The following is a 13,769-nucleotide window of genomic DNA, read 5'->3' as shown; positions in this document are numbered from 1 at the left end:
CAGAGACGGAAAGAGATGAAGGTTCAGAGACAGGCTCCCAAGACGGCGAGAGGGCAGAGGCAGAGGCAGAGGCAGATGCAGACAGACAGACAGACACGAGCGCGCAGGCACACCCAGGGAGGGAGAGCCAGAGAGAGGGAGACACAGAGCGACCGACAGAGAGACGGAAAGCGGGACACGGACAGGGGACAGGGGATGGCATCCCATCCGAGACGGACACTCTGGCACAGACCGTCACACACCGCAGAGAGCGGCCCGTGCGCAAGGGAGGGGGCGTCAGCCTTGGGCCGGGCGAGCCCGGGCTGGACGCGGTGCCCTGGGGCTGGCAATCACCCGTGGGGACCCCAAGACTTCCTCGCAGCCGAGGTCTCAAAGGTCCCCTTCGGCTTGGCTCCCTGAGGCGAGACCCAGCCCCCGCCCCCAGGCCAGAGGCTGAGTGTGGGAGAGAGTGTGCGTGTGAGTGTGTCGGTGGGCGACGGTGGGGTCGGGTCGACTGGGGGGCCGGGTGGATACCCACAGTGGAGGGGGGAGGGTGTGGCGGCCGGGCCTTTGGAAGCCTGTGTGGTCCTCTTGCTGTCTCTCTCTCTCCCTCTTTCTCCGTCTCCCTTACTTGTGGTTTCCGGCTCTTGACCTGTCTGGGCTGCGGGGGGTGTGTCTGTGTTTGGGGGGCGGGGGGGCGGGGGGGCGGGCGTGAGGGTGTGTGTGTGTGTGTGTGTGTGTGTGTGTGTGTTGTGCGCCCGCGCCTGCGGGAGACCTCGAGGTTGCCTGGCAGGATGCGTCTGGGGGTGGGGCTGGGGCCCCGGCCCCGCCCAGAATTGCCTGAGGCCTGCCAAGGGAGCCCCAGACAGAGACCCCCGCGCCCCCGCCCCCGCCGTTCCTCTGGTTTCCTGGACGCCGAAAGCCCAGGGGCTCGCGGGCCGCGCGGAGGCAACCCAGGTCTGCAGCGGGAGTCGGGGCCCCGGCCACCCAACCTGAGAGGGGCTGGAAGGCAGGCGGCGGCTCTGAGCGCGGTGGGGTGCCAGGGGCCAGCGGCAGGCGGGGCTTGCGGTGCGGCTGGGGCCCGGGGCTAAAGGAGAGGGGAGGCAGGGAAAAAAAGAGACAACAAAAAGCCTACAGCACCCGGTATTCCCAGGCGGTCTCCCATCCAAGTACTAACCGGGCCCGACCCTGCTTAGCTTCCGAGATCAGACGAGATCGGGCGCGTTCAGGGTGGTATGGCCGTAGACGGAGGCGGCTGCCGCCAGGCGCCCTAAGAGCCCTGCGCTGCGCCTGCCTTTCGCTCTGACCTGCCGGTCGGGCCAGCCGGCGGCCGCAGCTCTCCAGCTCTCCACGGAGCGCGCGCTGCACTTGAGCTGCACCACCCGCGACCGGACTCCCGGCGGCCCGGTGGCCGGCCCACGCCGCCCCGCCCCCCGCCCCCCGTCACCCCCGGCCAACACTCGGCCGGCCCGGCCCGGGGGACCACAGGGCTTCCGGGACCCGGAGCAGCCGGCCGGGTGTGCCTGCCGGGGGCTGTAGGGGGGAGGGTGGAGTGAGGGGCGCGGAGGTCTTGGCGCTCTCCCACCCTGGGACCCTCCAGGCACCACCCGGCTCGGGGGCCGCCGCCCCTCCCCCACCCCCTCGCCCACCTCCCCAAGGCGTTCGCTGCCCAGGGCCACGTGGCCCCGGATCTGTCTGGCCTCGGGGCCCGCTGGGGCCCGCTGGGGCCCGCGGTCCTCTGAGCCTCCTGCGGGCCTAGGCGCAGCCCAGCCGTGGCCCTGAGCGCCCATCCTGCCCGGCACCTGCGCGGTGCCCAAACCCACCTGGAGCCACCAGCGCCGGCGCCCAGAGCTCGTCAGCCCCGCCCCTTCGCCCCACCGAGACCCCCCCCCTCCTTGCCCCCACGCCGCCCTCCAAGCACAGGACCTTGCTGAGGGTGCAGACGAACGACATGCAGCCACACGGACAGGCACACAGACACACTCGCAGGCACCCACGCCAAGTGAGACAGCCGGCCGGCGCAAGCTCGTCAGCCAGGGCCACAGCCAGAGCACCCACCCGTGAGAGGCCGGGGCCAGAGGAAGGGACGGGAGGCCCGGGGGTCAGGAGAGACAGAGACGGAAAGAGATGAAGGTTCAGAGACAGGCTCCCAAGACGGCGAGAGGGCAGAGGCAGAGGCAGAGGCAGATGCAGACAGACAGACAGACACGAGCGCGCAGGCACACCCAGGGAGGGAGAGCCAGAGAGAGGGAGACACAGAGCGACCGACAGAGAGACGGAAAGCGGGACACGGACAGGGGACAGGGGATGGCATCCCATCCGAGACGGACACTCTGGCACAGACCGTCACACACCGCAGAGAGCGGCCCGTGCGCAAGGGAGGGGGCGTCAGCCTTGGGCCGGGCGAGCCCGGGCTGGACGCGGTGCCCTGGGGCTGGCAATCACCCGTGGGGACCCCAAGACTTCCTCGCAGCCGAGGTCTCAAAGGTCCCCTTCGGCTTGGCTCCCTGAGGCGAGACCCAGCCCCCGCCCCCAGGCCAGAAGCTGAGTGTGGGAGAGAGTGTGCGTGTGAGTGTGTCGGTGGGCGACGGTGGGGTCGGGTCGACTGGGGGGCCGGGTGGATACCCACAGTGGAGGGGGGAGGGTGTGGCGGCCGGGCCTTTGGAAGCCTGTGTGGTCCTCTTGCTGTCTCTCTCTCTCCCTCTTTCTCAGTCTCCCTTACTTGTGGTTTCCGGCTCTTGACCTGTCTGGGCTGCGGGGGGTGTGTCTGTGTTTGGGGGGCGGGGGGGCGGGCGTGAGGGTGTGTGTGTGTGTGTGTGTGTGTTGTGCGCCCGCGCCTGCGGGAGACCTCGAGGTTGCCTGGCAGGATGCGTCTGGGGGTGGGGCTGGGGCCCCGGCCCCGCCCAGAATTGCCTGAGGCCTGCCAAGGGAGCCCCAGACAGAGACCCCCGCGCCCCCGCCCCCGCCGTTCCTCTGGTTTCCTGGACGCCGAAAGCCCAGGGGCTCGCGGGCCGCGCGGAGGCAACCCAGGTCTGCAGCGGGAGTCAGGGCCCCGGCCACCCAACCTGAGAGGGGCTGGAAGGCAGGCGGCGGCTCTGAGCGCGGTGGGGTGCCAGGGGCCAGCGGCAGGCGGGGCTTGCGGTGCGGCTGGGGCCCGGGGCTAAAGGAGAGGGGAGGCAGGGAAAAAAAGAGACAACAAAAAGCCTACAGCACCCGGTATTCCCAGGCGGTCTCCCATCCAAGTACTAACCGGGCCCGACCCTGCTTAGCTTCCGAGATCAGACGAGATCGGGCGCGTTCAGGGTGGTATGGCCGTAGACGGAGGCGGCTGCCGCCAGGCGCCCTAAGAGCCCTGCGCTGCGCCTGCCTTTCGCTCTGACCTGCCGGTCGGGCCAGCCGGCGGCCGCAGCTCTCCAGCTCTCCACGGAGCGCGCGCTGCACTTGAGCTGCACCACCCGCGACCGGACTCCCGGCGGCCCGGTGGCCGGCCCACGCCGCCCCGCCCCCCGCCCCCCGTCACCCCCGGCCAACACTCGGCCGGCCCGGCCCGGGGGACCACAGGGCTTCCGGGACCCGGAGCAGCCGGCCGGGTGTGCCTGCCGGGGGCTGTAGGGGGGAGGGTGGAGTGAGGGGCGCGGAGGTCTTGGCGCTCTCCCACCCTGGGACCCTCCAGGCACCACCCGGCTCGGGGGCCGCCGCCCCTCCCCCACCCCCTCGCCCACCTCCCCAAGGCGTTCGCTGCCCAGGGCCACGTGGCCCCGGATCTGTCTGGCCTCGGGGCCCGCTGGGGCCCGCTGGGGCCCGCGGTCCTCTGAGCCTCCTGCGGGCCTAGGCGCAGCCCAGCCGTGGCCCTGAGCGCCCATCCTGCCCGGCACCTGCGCGGTGCCCAAACCCACCTGGAGCCACCAGCGCCGGCGCCCAGAGCTCGTCAGCCCCGCCCCTTCGCCCCACCGAGACCCCCCCCCCCTTGCCCCCACGCCGCCCTCCAAGCACAGGACCTTGCTGAGGGTGCAGACGAGCGACATGCAGCCACACGGACAGGCACACAGACACACTCGCAGGCACCCACGCTAAGTGAGACAGCCGGCCGGCGCAAGCTCGTCAGCCAGGGCCACAGCCAGAGCACCCACCCGTGAGAGGCCGGGGCCAGAGGAAGGGACGGGAGGCCCGGGGGTCAGGAGAGACAGAGACGGAAAGAGATGAAGGTTCAGAGACAGGCTCCCAAGACGGCGAGAGGGCAGAGGCAGAGGCAGAGGCAGATGCAGACAGACAGACAGACACGAGCGCGCAGGCACACCCAGGGAGGGAGAGCCAGAGAGAGGGAGACACAGAGCGACCGACAGAGAGACGGAAAGCGGGACACGGACAGGGGACAGGGGATGGCATCCCATCCGAGACGGACACTCTGGCACAGACCGTCACACACCGCAGAGAGCGGCCCGTGCGCAAGGGAGGGGGCGTCAGCCTTGGGCCGGGCGAGCCCGGGCTGGACGCGGTGCCCTGGGGCTGGCAATCACCCGTGGGGACCCCAAGACTTCCTCGCAGCCGAGGTCTCAAAGGTCCCCTTCGGCTTGGCTCCCTGAGGCGAGACCCAGCCCCCGCCCCCAGGCCAGAGGCTGAGTGTGGGAGAGAGTGTGCGTGTGAGTGTGTCGGTGGGCGACGGTGGGGTCGGGTCGACTGGGGGGCCGGGTGGATACCCACAGTGGAGGGGGGAGGGTGTGGCGGCCGGGCCTTTGGAAGCCTGTGTGGTCCTCTTGCTGTCTCTCTCTCTCCCTCTTTCTCCGTCTCCCTTCCTTGTGGTTTCCGGCTCTTGACCTGTCTGGGCTGCGGGGGGTGTGTCTGTGTTTGGGGGGCGGGGGGGGCGGGCGTGAGGGTGTGTGTGTGTGTGTGTGTGTGTGTGTGTGTGTGTTGTGCGCCCGCGCCTGCGGGAGACCTCGAGGTTGCCTGGCAGGATGCGTCTGGGGGTGGGGCTGGGGCCCCGGCCCCGCCCAGAATTGCCTGAGGCCTGCCAAGGGAGCCCCAGACAGAGACCCCCGCGCCCCCGCCCCCGCCGTTCCTCTGGTTTCCTGGACGCCGAAAGCCCAGGGGCTCGCGGGCCGCGCGGAGGCAACCCAGGTCTGCAGCGGGAGTCGGGGCCCCGGCCACCCAACCTGAGAGGGGCTGGAAGGCAGGCGGCGGCTCTGAGCGCGGTGGGGTGCCAGGGGCCAGCGGCAGGCGGGGCTTGCGGTGCGGCTGGGGCCCGGGGCTAAAGGAGAGGGGAGGCAGGGAAAAAAAGAGACAACAAAAAGCCTACAGCACCCGGTATTCCCAGGCGGTCTCCCATCCAAGTACTAACCGGGCCCGACCCTGCTTAGCTTCCGAGATCAGACGAGATCGGGCGCGTTCAGGGTGGTATGGCCGTAGACGGAGGCGGCTGCCGCCAGGCGCCCTAAGAGCCCTGCGCTGCGCCTGCCTTTCGCTCTGACCTGCCGGTCGGGCCAGCCGGCGGCCGCAGCTCTCCAGCTCTCCACGGAGCGCGCGCTGCACTTGAGCTGCACCACCCGCGACCGGACTCCCGGCGGCCCGGTGGCCGGCCCACGCCGCCCCGCCCCCCGCCCCCCGTCACCCCCGGCCAACACTCGGCCGGCCCGGCCCGGGGGACCACAGGGCTTCCGGGACCCGGAGCAGCCGGCCGGGTGTGCCTGCCGGGGGCTGTAGGGGGGAGGGTGGAGTGAGGGGCGCGGAGGTCTTGGCGCTCTCCCACCCTGGGACCCTCCAGGCACCACCCGGCTCGGGGGCCGCCGCCCCTCCCCCACCCCCCCACCCCCTCGCCCACCTCCCCAAGGCGTTCGCTGCCCAGGGCCACGTGGCCCCGGATCTGTCTGGCCTCGGGGCCCGCTGGGGCCCGCTGGTGCCCGCGGTCCTCTGAGCCTCCTGCGGGCCTAGGCGCAGCCCAGCCGTGGCCCTGAGCGCCCATCCTGCCCGGCACCTGCGCGGTGCCCAAACCCACCTGGAGCCACCAGCGCCGGCGCCCAGAGCTCGTCAGCCCCGCCCCTTCGCCCCACCGAGACCCCCCCCCCCTTGCCCCCACGCCGCCCTCCAAGCACAGGACCTTGCTGAGGGTGCAGACGAGCGACATGCAGCCACACGGACAGGCACACAGACACACTCGCAGGCACCCACGCTAAGTGAGACAGCCGGCCGGCGCAAGCTCGTCAGCCAGGGCCACAGCCAGAGCACCCACCCGTGAGAGGCCGGGGCCAGAGGAAGGGACGGGAGGCCCGGGGGTCAGGAGAGACAGAGACGGAAAGAGATGAAGGTTCAGAGACAGGCTCCCAAGACGGCGAGAGGGCAGAGGCAGAGGCAGAGGCAGATGCAGACAGACAGACAGACACGAGCGCGCAGGCACACCCAGGGAGGGAGAGCCAGAGAGAGGGAGACACAGAGCGACCGACAGAGAGACGGAAAGCGGGACACGGACAGGGGACAGGGGATGGCATCCCATCCGAGACGGACACTCTGGCACAGACCGTCACACACCGCAGAGAGCGGCCCGTGCGCAAGGGAGGGGGCGTCAGCCTTGGGCCGGGCGAGCCCGGGCTGGACGCGGTGCCCTGGGGCTGGCAATCACCCGTGGGGACCCCAAGACTTCCTCGCAGCCGAGGTCTCAAAGGTCCCCTTCGGCTTGGCTCCCTGAGGCGAGACCCAGCCCCCGCCCCCAGGCCAGAAGCTGAGTGTGGGAGAGAGTGTGCGTGTGAGTGTGTCGGTGGGCGACGGTGGGGTCGGGTCGACTGGGGGGCCGGGTGGATACCCACAGTGGAGGGGGGAGGGTGTGGCGGCCGGGCCTTTGGAAGCCTGTGTGGTCCTCTTGCTGTCTCTCTCTCTCCCTCTTTCTCCGTCTCCCTTACTTGTGGTTTCCGGCTCTTGACCTGTCTGGGCTGCGGGGGGTGTGTCTGTGTTTGGGGGGCGGGGGGGCGGGCGTGAGGGTGTGTGTGTGTGTGTGTGTGTGTGTGTGTGTGTGTGTTGTGCGCCCGCGCCTGCGGGAGACCTCGAGGTTGCCTGGCAGGATGCGTCTGGGGGTGGGGCTGGGGCCCCGGCCCCGCCCAGAATTGCCTGAGGCCTGCCAAGGGAGCCCCAGACAGAGACCCCCGCGCCCCCGCCCCCGCCGTTCCTCTGGTTTCCTGGACGCCGAAAGCCCAGGGGCTCGCGGGCCGCGCGGAGGCAACCCAGGTCTGCAGCGGGAGTCGGGGCCCCGGCCACCCAACCTGAGAGGGGCTGGAAGGCAGGCGGCGGCTCTGAGCGCGGTGGGGTGCCAGGGGCCAGCGGCAGGCGGGGCTTGCGGTGCGGCTGGGGCCCGGGGCTAAAGGAGAGGGGAGGCAGGGAAAAAAAGAGACAACAAAAAGCCTACAGCACCCGGTATTCCCAGGCGGTCTCCCATCCAAGTACTAACCGGGCCCGACCCTGCTTAGCTTCCGAGATCAGACGAGATCGGGCGCGTTCAGGGTGGTATGGCCGTAGACGGAGGCGGCTGCCGCCAGGCGCCCTAAGAGCCCTGCGCTGCGCCTGCCTTTCGCTCTGACCTGCCGGTCGGGCCAGCCGGCGGCCGCAGCTCTCCAGCTCTCCACGGAGCGCGCGCTGCACTTGAGCTGCACCACCCGCGACCGGACTCCCGGCGGCCCGGTGGCCGGCCCACGCCGCCCCGCCCCCCGCCCCCCGTCACCCCCGGCCAACACTCGGCCGGCCCGGCCCGGGGGACCACAGGGCTTCCGGGACCCGGAGCAGCCGGCCGGGTGTGCCTGCCGGGGGCTGTAGGGGGGAGGGTGGAGTGAGGGGCGCGGAGGTCTTGGCGCTCTCCCACCCTGGGACCCTCCAGGCACCACCCGGCTCGGGGGCCGCCGCCCCTCCCCCACCCCCTCGCCCACCTCCCCAAGGCGTTCGCTGCCCAGGGCCACGTGGCCCCGGATCTGTCTGGCCTCGGGGCCCGCTGGGGCCCGCTGGGGCCCGCGGTCCTCTGAGCCTCCTGCGGGCCTAGGCGCAGCCCAGCCGTGGCCCTGAGCGCCCATCCTGCCCGGCACCTGCGCGGTGCCCAAACCCACCTGGAGCCACCAGCGCCGGCGCCCAGAGCTCGTCAGCCCCGCCCCTTCGCCCCACCGAGACCCCCCCCCCTTGCCCCCACGCCGCCCTCCAAGCACAGGACCTTGCTGAGGGTGCAGACGAGCGACATGCAGCCACACGGACAGGCACACAGACACACTCGCAGGCACCCACGCTAAGTGAGACAGCCGGCCGGCGCAAGCTCGTCAGCCAGGGCCACAGCCAGAGCACCCACCCGTGAGAGGCCGGGGCCAGAGGAAGGGACGGGAGGCCCGGGGGTCAGGAGAGACAGAGACGGAAAGAGATGAAGGTTCAGAGACAGGCTCCCAAGACGGCGAGAGGGCAGAGGCAGAGGCAGAGGCAGATGCAGACAGACAGACAGACACGAGCGCGCAGGCACACCCAGGGAGGGAGAGCCAGAGAGAGGGAGACACAGAGCGACCGACAGAGAGACGGAAAGCGGGACACGGACAGGGGACAGGGGATGGCATCCCATCCGAGACGGACACTCTGGCACAGACCGTCACACACCGCAGAGAGCGGCCCGTGCGCAAGGGAGGGGGCGTCAGCCTTGGGCCGGGCGAGCCCGGGCTGGACGCGGTGCCCTGGGGCTGGCAATCACCCGTGGGGACCCCAAGACTTCCTCGCAGCCGAGGTCTCAAAGGTCCCCTTCGGCTTGGCTCCCTGAGGCGAGACCCAGCCCCCGCCCCCAGGCCAGAGGCTGAGTGTGGGAGAGAGTGTGCGTGTGAGTGTGTCGGTGGGCGACGGTGGGGTCGGGTCGACTGGGGGGCCGGGTGGATACCCACAGTGGAGGGGGGAGGGTGTGGCGGCCGGGCCTTTGGAAGCCTGTGTGGTCCTCTTGCTGTCTCTCTCTCTCCCTCTTTCTCCGTCTCCCTTACTTGTGGTTTCCGGCTCTTGACCTGTCTGGGCTGCGGGGGGTGTGTCTGTGTTTGGGGGGCGGGGGGGCGGGCGTGAGGGTGTGTGTGTGTGTGTGTGTGTGTTGTGCGCCCGCGCCTGCGGGAGACCTCGAGGTTGCCTGGCAGGATGCGTCTGGGGGTGGGGCTGGGGCCCCGGCCCCGCCCAGAATTGCCTGAGGCCTGCCAAGGGAGCCCCAGACAGAGACCCCCGCGCCCCCGCCCCCGCCGTTCCTCTGGTTTCCTGGACGCCGAAAGCCCAGGGGCTCGCGGGCCGCGCGGAGGCAACCCAGGTCTGCAGCGGGAGTCAGGGCCCCGGCCACCCAACCTGAGAGGGGCTGGAAGGCAGGCGGCGGCTCTGAGCGCGGTGGGGTGCCAGGGGCCAGCGGCAGGCGGGGCTTGCGGTGCGGCTGGGGCCCGGGGCTAAAGGAGAGGGGAGGCAGGGAAAAAAAGAGACAACAAAAAGCCTACAGCACCCGGTATTCCCAGGCGGTCTCCCATCCAAGTACTAACCGGGCCCGACCCTGCTTAGCTTCCGAGATCAGACGAGATCGGGCGCGTTCAGGGTGGTATGGCCGTAGACGGAGGCGGCTGCCGCCAGGCGCCCTAAGAGCCCTGCGCTGCGCCTGCCTTTCGCTCTGACCTGCCGGTCGGGCCAGCCGGCGGCCGCAGCTCTCCAGCTCTCCACGGAGCGCGCGCTGCACTTGAGCTGCACCACCCGCGACCGGACTCCCGGCGGCCCGGTGGCCGGCCCACGCCGCCCCGCCCCCCGCCCCCCGTCACCCCCGGCCAACACTCGGCCGGCCCGGCCCGGGGGACCACAGGGCTTCCGGGACCCGGAGCAGCCGGCCGGGTGTGCCTGCCGGGGGCTGTAGGGGGGAGGGTGGAGTGAGGGGCGCGGAGGTCTTGGCGCTCTCCCACCCTGGGACCCTCCAGGCACCACCCGGCTCGGGGGCCGCCGCCCCTCCCCCACCCCCTCGCCCACCTCCCCAAGGCGTTCGCTGCCCAGGGCCACGTGGCCCCGGATCTGTCTGGCCTCGGGGCCCGCTGGGGCCCGCTGGGGCCCGCGGTCCTCTGAGCCTCCTGCGGGCCTAGGCGCAGCCCAGCCGTGGCCCTGAGCGCCCATCCTGCCCGGCACCTGCGCGGTGCCCAAACCCACCTGGAGCCACCAGCGCCGGCGCCCAGAGCTCGTCAGCCCCGCCCCTTCGCCCCACCGAGACCCCCCCCCTCCTTGCCCCCACGCCGCCCTCCAAGCACAGGACCTTGCTGAGGGTGCAGACGAACGACATGCAGCCACACGGACAGGCACACAGACACACTCGCAGGCACCCACGCCAAGTGAGACAGCCGGCCGGCGCAAGCTCGTCAGCCAGGGCCACAGCCAGAGCACCCACCCGTGAGAGGCCGGGGCCAGAGGAAGGGACGGGAGGCCCGGGGGTCAGGAGAGACAGAGACGGAAAGAGATGAAGGTTCAGAGACAGGCTCCCAAGACGGCGAGAGGGCAGAGGCAGAGGCAGAGGCAGATGCAGACAGACAGACAGACACGAGCGCGCAGGCACACCCAGGGAGGGAGAGCCAGAGAGAGGGAGACACAGAGCGACCGACAGAGAGACGGAAAGCGGGACACGGACAGGGGACAGGGGATGGCATCCCATCCGAGACGGACACTCTGGCACAGACCGTCACACACCGCAGAGAGCGGCCCGTGCGCAAGGGAGGGGGCGTCAGCCTTGGGCCGGGCGAGCCCGGGCTGGACGCGGTGCCCTGGGGCTGGCAATCACCCGTGGGGACCCCAAGACTTCCTCGCAGCCGAGGTCTCAAAGGTCCCCTTCGGCTTGGCTCCCTGAGGCGAGACCCAGCCCCCGCCCCCAGGCCAGAAGCTGAGTGTGGGAGAGAGTGTGCGTGTGAGTGTGTCGGTGGGCGACGGTGGGGTCGGGTCGACTGGGGGGCCGGGTGGATACCCACAGTGGAGGGGGGAGGGTGTGGCGGCCGGGCCTTTGGAAGCCTGTGTGGTCCTCTTGCTGTCTCTCTCTCTCCCTCTTTCTCCGTCTCCCTTACTTGTGGTTTCCCGCTCTTGACCTGTCTGGGCTGCGGGGGGTGTGTCTGTGTTTGGGGGGCGGGGGGGCGGGCGTGAGGGTGTGTGTGTGTGTGTGTGTGTGTGTGTGTGTGTTGTGCGCCCGCGCCTGCGGGAGACCTCGAGGTTGCCTGGCAGGATGCGTCTGGGGGTGGGGCTGGGGCCCCGGCCCCGCCCAGAATTGCCTGAGGCCTGCCAAGGGAGCCCCAGACAGAGACCCCCGCGCCCCCGCCCCCGCCGTTCCTCTGGTTTCCTGGACGCCGAAAGCCCAGGGGCTCGCGGGCCGCGCGGAGGCAACCCAGGTCTGCAGCGGGAGTCGGGGCCCCGGCCACCCAACCTGAGAGGGGCTGGAAGGCAGGCGGCGGCTCTGAGCGCGGTGGGGTGCCAGGGGCCAGCGGCAGGCGGGGCTTGCGGTGCGGCTGGGGCCCGGGGCTAAAGGAGAGGGGAGGCAGGGAAAAAAAGAGACAACAAAAAGCCTACAGCACCCGGTATTCCCAGGCGGTCTCCCATCCAAGTACTAACCGGGCCCGACCCTGCTTAGCTTCCGAGATCAGACGAGATCGGGCGCGTTCAGGGTGGTATGGCCGTAGACGGAGGCGGCTGCCGCCAGGCGCCCTAAGAGCCCTGCGCTGCGCCTGCCTTTCGCTCTGACCTGCCGGTCGGGCCAGCCGGCGGCCGCAGCTCTCCAGCTCTCCACGGAGCGCGCGCTGCACTTGAGCTGCACCACCCGCGACCGGACTCCCGGCGGCCCGGTGGCCGGCCCACGCCGCCCCGCCCCCCGCCCCCCGTCACCCCCGGCCAACACTCGGCCGGCCCGGCCCGGGGGACCACAGGGCTTCCGGGACCCGGAGCAGCCGGCCGGGTGTGCCTGCCGGGGGCTGTAGGGGGGAGGGTGGAGTGAGGGGCGCGGAGGTCTTGGCGCTCTCCCACCCTGGGACCCTCCAGGCACCACCCGGCTCGGGGGCCGCCGCCCCTCCCCCACCCCCTCGCCCACCTCCCCAAGGCGTTCGCTGCCCAGGGCCACGTGGCCCCGGATCTGTCTGGCCTCGGGGCCCGCTGGGGCCCGCTGGGGCCCGCGGTCCTCTGAGCCTCCTGCGGGCCTAGGCGCAGCCCAGCCGTGGCCCTGAGCGCCCATCCTGCCCGGCACCTGCGCGGTGCCCAAACCCACCTGGAGCCACCAGCGCCGGCGCCCAGAGCTCGTCAGCCCCGCCCCTTCGCCCCACCGAGACCCCCCCCCCCTTGCCCCCACGCCGCCCTCCAAGCACAGGACCTTGCTGAGGGTGCAGACGAGCGACATGCAGCCACACGGACAGGCACACAGACACACTCGCAGGCACCCACGCTAAGTGAGACAGCCGGCCGGCGCAAGCTCGTCAGCCAGGGCCACAGCCAGAGCACCCACCCGTGAGAGGCCGGGGCCAGAGGAAGGGACGGGAGGCCCGGGGGTCAGGAGAGACAGAGACGGAAAGAGATGAAGGTTCAGAGACAGGCTCCCAAGACGGCGAGAGGGCAGAGGCAGAGGCAGAGGCAGATGCAGACAGACAGACAGACACGAGCGCGCAGGCACACCCAGGGAGGGAGAGCCAGAGAGAGGGAGACACAGAGCGACCGACAGAGAGACGGAAAGCGGGACACGGACAGGGGACAGGGGATGGCATCCCATCCGAGACGGACACTCTGGCACAGACCGTCACACACCGCAGAGAGCGGCCCGTGCGCAAGGGAGGGGGCGTCAGCCTTGGGCCGGGCGAGCCCGGGCTGGACGCGGTGCCCTGGGGCTGGCAATCACCCGTGGGGACCCCAAGACTTCCTCGCAGCCGAGGTCTCAAAGGTCCCCTTCGGCTTGGCTCCCTGAGGCGAGACCCAGCCCCCGCCCCCAGGCCAGAAGCTGAGTGTGGGAGAGAGTGTGCGTGTGAGTGTGTCGGTGGGCGACGGTGGGGTCGGGTCGACTGGGGGGCCGGGTGGATACCCACAGTGGAGGGGGGAGGGTGTGGCGGCCGGGCCTTTGGAAGCCTGTGTGGTCCTCTTGCTGTCTCTCTCTCTCCCTCTTTCTCCGTCTCCCTTACTTGTGGTTTCCAGCTCTTGACCTGTCTGGGCTGCGGGGGGTGTGTCTGTGTTTGGGGGGCGGGGGGGCGGGCGTGAGGGTGTGTGTGTGTGTGTGTGTGTGTTGTGCGCCCGCGCCTGCGGGAGACCTCGAGGTTGCCTGGCAGGATGCGTCTGGGGGTGGGGCTGGGGCCCCGGCCCCGCCCAGAATTGCCTGAGGCCTGCCAAGGGAGCCCCAGACAGAGACCCCCGCGCCCCCGCCCCCGCCGTTCCTCTGGTTTCCTGGACGCCGAAAGCCCAGGGGCTCGCGGGCCGCGCGGAGGCAACCCAGGTCTGCAGCGGGAGTCGGGGCCCCGGCCACCCAACCTGAGAGGGGCTGGAAGGCAGGCGGCGGCTCTGAGCGCGGTGGGGTGCCAGGGGCCAGCGGCAGGCGGGGCTTGCGGTGCGGCTGGGGCCCGGGGCTAAAGGAGAGGGGAGGCAGGGAAAAAAAGAGACAACAAAAAGCCTACAGCACCCGGTATTCCCAGGCGGTCTCCCATCCAAGTACTAACCGGGCCCGACCCTGCTTAGCTTCCGAGATCAGACGAGATCGGGCGCGTTCAGGGTGGTATGGCCGTAGACGGAGGCGGCTGCCGCCAGGCGCCCTAAGAGCCCTGCGCTGCGCCTGCCTTTCGCTCTGACCTGCC

General features: G+C 71.0%; 7 non-coding genes across 7 annotated transcripts; all 7 read right to left on the bottom strand.

Annotated features, from left to right (window-relative positions):
• Positions 1-1,107: 1,107 nt before the first annotated feature.
• LOC138087960 (5S ribosomal RNA) lies at positions 1,108-1,226 on the bottom strand. The gene has a single exon (XR_011145559.1). It is a non-coding gene; the product is annotated as a 5S ribosomal RNA (ribosomal RNA).
• A 1,954-nt stretch (positions 1,227-3,180) lies between these two features.
• LOC138087959 (5S ribosomal RNA) lies at positions 3,181-3,299 on the bottom strand. The gene has a single exon (XR_011145558.1). It is a non-coding gene; the product is annotated as a 5S ribosomal RNA (ribosomal RNA).
• A 1,966-nt stretch (positions 3,300-5,265) lies between these two features.
• On the bottom strand, positions 5,266-5,384 carry LOC138087958 (5S ribosomal RNA). Its single transcript, XR_011145557.1, has one exon. It is a non-coding gene; the product is annotated as a 5S ribosomal RNA (ribosomal RNA).
• A 1,975-nt stretch (positions 5,385-7,359) lies between these two features.
• Positions 7,360-7,478, bottom strand: LOC138087957 (5S ribosomal RNA). Its single transcript, XR_011145556.1, has one exon. It is a non-coding gene; the product is annotated as a 5S ribosomal RNA (ribosomal RNA).
• Positions 7,479-9,430: 1,952 nt separating this feature from the next.
• LOC138087956 (5S ribosomal RNA) lies at positions 9,431-9,549 on the bottom strand. The gene has a single exon (XR_011145555.1). It is a non-coding gene; the product is annotated as a 5S ribosomal RNA (ribosomal RNA).
• Positions 9,550-11,513: 1,964 nt separating this feature from the next.
• LOC138087955 (5S ribosomal RNA) lies at positions 11,514-11,632 on the bottom strand. Its single transcript, XR_011145554.1, has one exon. It is a non-coding gene; the product is annotated as a 5S ribosomal RNA (ribosomal RNA).
• A 1,953-nt stretch (positions 11,633-13,585) lies between these two features.
• On the bottom strand, positions 13,586-13,704 carry LOC138087953 (5S ribosomal RNA). The gene has a single exon (XR_011145552.1). It is a non-coding gene; the product is annotated as a 5S ribosomal RNA (ribosomal RNA).
• Positions 13,705-13,769: the final 65 nt, after the last annotated feature.

This window comes from Capricornis sumatraensis, chromosome 10 (assembly GCF_032405125.1).
Source record: "Capricornis sumatraensis isolate serow.1 chromosome 10, serow.2, whole genome shotgun sequence".
Taxonomy (NCBI): Eukaryota; Metazoa; Chordata; class Mammalia; order Artiodactyla; family Bovidae; genus Capricornis; species Capricornis sumatraensis.
This window is presented reverse-complemented; position numbering and strand designations above follow the sequence as displayed.